Source organism: Sinocyclocheilus grahami, unplaced genomic scaffold (genome assembly GCF_001515645.1).
Source record: "Sinocyclocheilus grahami isolate Dianchi unplaced genomic scaffold, SAMN03320097.WGS_v1.1 scaffold2071.1, whole genome shotgun sequence".
Taxonomy (NCBI): domain Eukaryota; kingdom Metazoa; phylum Chordata; class Actinopteri; order Cypriniformes; family Cyprinidae; genus Sinocyclocheilus; species Sinocyclocheilus grahami.
The window spans coordinates 169079-175336 of NW_015507250.1; the positions used below are offsets into that span (position 1 = coordinate 169079).

The 6258-nt window shown below is 39.4% G+C and overlaps 1 protein-coding gene across 1 annotated transcript in view; it reads left to right on the forward strand.

Annotated features, from left to right (window-relative positions):
- Positions 1-6258, forward strand: part of eno3 (enolase 3, (beta, muscle)) — a gene marked incomplete at its 3' end in the record, with an annotated part of 34700 nt that overhangs the window by 14345 nt on the left and 14097 nt on the right. The window lies entirely within an intron of this gene.

Sequence of the window (6258 nt, forward strand, 5' to 3'; positions counted from 1 at the left end):
GTGTGTGTGTGTGTGTGTGTGTGTGTGTGTGTGTGTGTTCCGCAGGATCGAGGAGGAGCTCGGCGATAAGGCCAGGTTCGCAGGCAAAGACTTCCGCCACCCCAAACTCTAAAGCCTCCAGCATCTTCCAGCAGTACTGCAGCAGCTCTGATGTACTTTTTTTGAAATGAGACGTAAATAAAGCAATGGAAAGAAATGGAGTGTCTGTGCCTTTATTCACATGCTGTAACAGTCGTGCTTCTCTAATGCGCTTTAATAGCTGCTTTTGTGCTCTGATGATCGGTTTTATCATCTGCACAGTCAAATCATTCAAATAGATTTTACTGTATTTTAATTTTATATTTGATCTAATTAATAATTCAGGTTTTTATTAACCCACAAACCCACGTTAAGACACACAGTTTTTGCCATACAGCAGTTTATATTGTCCATGACCATCAAAAATCTTATTGTCAACAATTAATCTGTGCATTTATGTATATTTTCTGAGCTGGTGATGTTTAATCAGAATGTCATAACTGGATCTTCTTCTGTTTGGTGATGTGTGCAGGATCTTAAGCTCCGCCCCTGCAGCTCACACTCATTTGCATACACTTTAGAGAGCCATGCCCACATCTCAAATTCCAATCAACAACTGATGCACAGAATGAAACTCCGCCCCACATTTTTTATTAAACTGATGCTAATTCAGACTTTATTTACAGTGAAAAACTAATCTTCAAATAATGAAAGTGACGTGACATGTGGACAAGTACGGTGATCCATACTTGGAATTAGTGCTCTGCATTTAACCCATTCAAAGTGCACACACACAGCAGTGAACACACACCCGGAGCAGTGGGCAGCATTTATGCTGCGGCGCCCGGGGAGCAGTTGGGGGTTCGGTGCCTTGCTCAAGGGCACCTCAGTCATGGTATTGAAGCGCTGTACATTCACTCCCCCCACCTACAATCCCTGCCGGTACGAGACTTGAACCCACAACCTTTGGGTTATGAGTCCGACTCTCTAACCATTAGGCCACGACTTCCCCAGAAGTAAATAACTTTCTCAACTGACTTTATCACACACACTCTCTCTCTCTCTCTCTCTCTAACACACACACATGCACTCACACACACACACTCTCACTCTCTCACACACACACACACACACACTCACTCTTACTCACACTCTTACTCACACTCTCACACACTCTTACACACACATGCAGGTTTGTTTTTATGGTTTATGGGGACTCTCCATAGTCGTAATGGTTTTTATACTGTACAGACCGTATATTCTATTGCCCTACACCAACCCTACCCCTAAACCTACCCCTCACAGGAGACTTTGTGCATTTTTACTTTCTCAAAAAAACTCATTCTGTATGATTTATAAGCTTGTTTCCTCATGGGGACCTCAAAAATGTCCCCACAAGGTCCAAATTTACTAGTATTACTATCCTTGTGGGGACATTTGGTCCCTATAACGTGATAAATACCAGGTACACACACACACACACAGTCACACACACTCTCTCTCACACACACACACACACACACACACACACACACGGTGCTGCTGTCGTCAGAGCTGAAGGAGCACGGGGTTTTGTGTGTGTGTTGCTCGGCGACGCTCATCAGGCCGAAAGCGTTTCAGCGCAGCATCCCACAAACAAGCGCGTGTGTCATATTAGTGTGTGTGAGAGTGTGAGTGTGATGTAGAGTCCAGAGGTCAGAGGTCAGCCTCCTGTATTGTCGGCACACAGGAAGTTGGCAGGTGCTGTGGCTGTGCTGTGAAGTTTGCGTCAGAGACAGACAGACGCTCTCACTCCTCTGCGTTCACACACACCTCTGCTGCTGTCTGCAAACCTTACCGCATTTAAACACAAAATCATTCAATAGTCACTTTAAAATTGTCTCAAAAAAATGCCAAAATGTTTCTGGAGCAGCAGATCAGCATATTATACTGATTTCTGAAGATCATGTGACACTGAAGACTGGAGGAATGATGCTGAAAATACAGCTGCGCATCACAGAAATACATTACAGTTTAACAGAGATTCACATAGAAAACAGCTGTTTGGAATCATAAAAATATGTCACAATTTTCACAGCCCTGGTGAGCAGAAGAGACTCTTTCAGGAACATGAAGAAGGGTTTAATCACTCTGCTGGTGTGAAGTGTAGTTTTGGTGTCTGCGGGGGGCCGTACAGAGGTTGAAGGGCCCGTGACCTGTGGTCATCGCTAGGGAAACTCTCATCTGACGTGCAACTATTGTGTGTGTGTCTCGCAGGAGGACATAGTTCCCGAGCGCCGCCCGTTTCCAGGGAGAACTTTTATAGGGGGCGGAACCTGAGCGGGTCAGAGGTCACGTCAGTCTGTGACTGTGAAGAATGACGAGCTATAAATGGGCCACTGATTAAATGTGACACAAAGCACGGAAATGAAGCGCTTACAGTCGTCACTAGGGCTTTCTGAACTGGAGGAGTTTGTGAGGAATGAGGATCTGTGTTCAGTCTGTAGGCCGTGACGCGGCGTGACGTCTGAGGGGCGGGGCGTCGTTCACGGCAACCGATCGCTATGTGTGACATCACAGCGATGCTCCTTAAAGGGCCGGCGCGGCACCTGCTCCGACAGAGACCCGTCCTGAAGCGTACAGGACAGAACCGCAGCGCAGATAACGTGATCCAAGCGTTAGACTGATATTTATTTTCCGAGTTGGTTTAATTTCTCTCAAACAAGGATGTTTTTTTCATCCCCTCTGAACTTCGGCTCCTCTCTTCATCTCACTCTCCTCCTGCTTCTCATCATCGCCGTGGCAACGCAGGTAGAGGGACGGCCGTCACCACGGCAACCAGATGCTCAGGTGAGGATTTGATTTGTGTGGCAACCTCTGACTCGGCCAACCACGTGAGTTTGGGGCAGGACTATCGGACTGACTGACCAATGAGAGACGAGTGTTTGGGAAACATGTTTGAAAACAGTCATAATGTGTGTGATTGTGTTTCACGGCTCTAGTGCTGCACAAATTACACACTTTAGCTTAAAAAAAAATTGTGACAAAAGGCATACTATTTTCTTGCTCACTTTCTTAAGAGACAATGTGGTGCATGATTTGTACAGTTCACAAACTAAATCCAGCGTTTGTCACGTAAAAATAAAAAAAGCAAATGTTAACTTTTCATTTAGTTTAGTGATGTACTAAATTAAGTTCAACTAAAACTGAAATAAAAATTAATAAAAGCTATAGAAATGCGGTGAAATTAAATGTATATTATGAGAAAACGAAAGTATTTTTTGGCATTGCATGCATGTAAACTTGTTGTAGGAGCCTCCCAAAACAATATTAGCACTTTAACAATAACACTGAATAACACATAAAATTCAAATTGAATATATTTGCATAAACTCCAAATATTAATGCAAGCTATAATAGTATCTCAATTATTTAGGGGGGGAAAAACGTCAAAATGCTAAATTATCATTTTCTTTTTCAAATTAATAACATCCAGGGTTATTATAGGTAACGGAAACTAAAACCATTAAAAATAGTTTCATTACCTGAAAAGTTCACTAAAATAAAATATAAAACATTTATTATTTTATTTCACTTCACTTTTATTTTATTTTTAAAAAATGATGTTTTATACATTTATTTATTTTATTTTTTTATTGCAACATTTCACATTTTCATTTAGTTTAACATGATGTACTAAAATAACTAAAACGGCATTAACAAACAAATAAATAAATAACAGTCATATCTAAACCCCTCAAACAAAAATAGTAAACATTACAAAAACACACAACAAAATTACAAAAAAGAAAAAACTAAAATATTAAATGAAAACATTTAAAATTAAATAAAAAATGTATTAAATATATTAATAAAAAACTAAAATATTAATGCAAAGTAAAAAAGTATCTATTAAAAGTTATATTAAAATAACTCTTATAAGGTTGTGTGATAATGTATGTAATATTTGTTGCTGCGTCATGCATTCTTTACAAAGTAAGCAGTATTTACAGTAGTATAAGCAAACTACACTATGTTAGGAGTAGAAGACTAGCCTCTGAGACTTTCACACTGAAACCGTAGCAATACTCCATGATGAACACTTCAAACAGCAGTGCACTAGATAGGTGTCACATATAGACATTAAAGCCAGCTTGTCATTTTGTTTGACTTTCAGGTACTTTATTGCTTCTAATCAAGCTGATTGGTTTGATTCATGGTTTGTAATGCTTTACAGTTTTTACAAGCTCTAGGACACATTTCTCAATACTTGGGTCACTTTCACTCTGTGGATAAACTGTGGATCATTTATCATTGCTTTCGTCTTTCATTTTCATTACAACCAAAAGTGGAAAACTTAGCAATAATTTTGTACTGTAATGTAAACATGCACCATGTAACATATACTGCAGTAAATTATAAAACAGTAAAGAGTATCATTCTTGTTTTGCTAAGACATTTTACAAAAGAAGTCATTGTATAATGCTGCTTGTTGTTAGTGTTTGTTAGGTTGTTGTGTTGTGAGTGATAAAGTGCTGAAAACCTTTGCTAGTGTTATGGAAGAATGATCACATATAGACATTAAAGCCAGCTTGTCATTTTGTTTGACTTTCAGGTACTTTATTGCTTCTAATCAAGCTGATTGGTTTGATTCATGGTTTGTAATGCTTTACAGTTTTTACAAGCTCTAGGACACATTTCTCAATACTTGGGTCACTTTCACTCTGTGGATAAACTGTGGATCATTTATCATTGCTTTCGTCTTTCATTTTCATTACAACCAAAAGTGGAAAACTTAGCAATAATTTTGTACTGTAATGTAAACATGAACCATGTAACATATACTGCAGTGAATTATAAAACAGTAAAGAGTATCATTCTTGTTTTGCTAAGACATTTTACAAAAGAAGTCATTGTATAATGCTGCTTGTTGTTAGTGTGGAGATTTTTAAACAACCGCTGTGGGAAAAATGAATCTCTGTGGATAAACTGTGGATCATTTATCATTGCTTTCGTCTTTCATTTTCATTACAACCAAAAGTGGAAAACTTAGCAATAATTTTGTACTGTAATGTAAACATGCACCATGTAACATATACTGCAGTAAATTATAAAACAGTAAAGAGTATCATTCTTGTTTTGCTAAGACATTTTACAAAAGAAGTCATTGTATAATGCTGCTTGTTGTTAGTGTTTGTTAGGTTGTTGTGTTGTGAGTGATAAAGTGCTGAAAACCTTTGCTAGTGTTATGGAAGAATGACTTGATTTGAGACATTAATGAAGTGTTTTGGTAGTTTTAGTGCATTTCGAATGCAAACTGATCTGCTGTGTGGAGTTGAAAGAAGGTTAGATATGAAAAAGTGACTGTAGTATTGAGAAATGTGTCCTAGCGGTTGTAAAAACCTGTAATGGAGATTTTTAAACAACCGCTGTGGGAAAAATGAATGGAGAAAATAGTTCTGGAACCAGCAACACTGAAAAAAATGAGACTGACGGGTGTCAGAAATAAAAATGATTATTTGCTGATTTGATTCATTTATTGAAAGCATTGTGCGATAGCCTACTAGCTAAATTTGGTGTATATATATATATATATATGTCATGACAACTCTCGGAGGGATTGGCATGGTAATGTACAGGACAATGTTAATGTATTTGGTCTTGGCGGAATAGATCTGCTACGCTGCTGCTGCGGCAGAGCAAGTACCGAGACATGCTACTGCCAATACATCCACAACATGCTGCTGTGAGCGTGTAAGAAATACTGCTGCTGAAAATATACCATACATGAAATAACCCCCCACAAAGCAGGAGACATAGAAGGGCCAATAAAAGACAAAACACCCCCCAACAAGCAGATTTATCGCCAAGAAATATGTACCGAAGAGCCGTGTGAACCACATGTATTACTATCTATTGGCGCTTTTCCACTGCATGGTACGGCTCGGTACGGTTCACTTTTGGGGGGTTATCCACTGGGTACAGTACCTGGTACTTTTTTTAGTACCACCTCGGTTGGGGTTCCAAGTGAACCGTACCGTTACCAAAACGTGACGTGTAAACTCTGCTGATCACGGATTGGCCGGAGAGAATCGTCACTACCTGCGTCACTGAACTTGCGACACAAACACAAAAGAAGCGCTAGATTTAAATCGGCACAGCCAGCGAAGGATCGAAGGCATCTGTTTTGAACGAGCGCACCTTTTTTAACAACCAAAAAGTTTTGTTGTCTGTTGCGGAAGAACAGACGTTCCTCTCGTT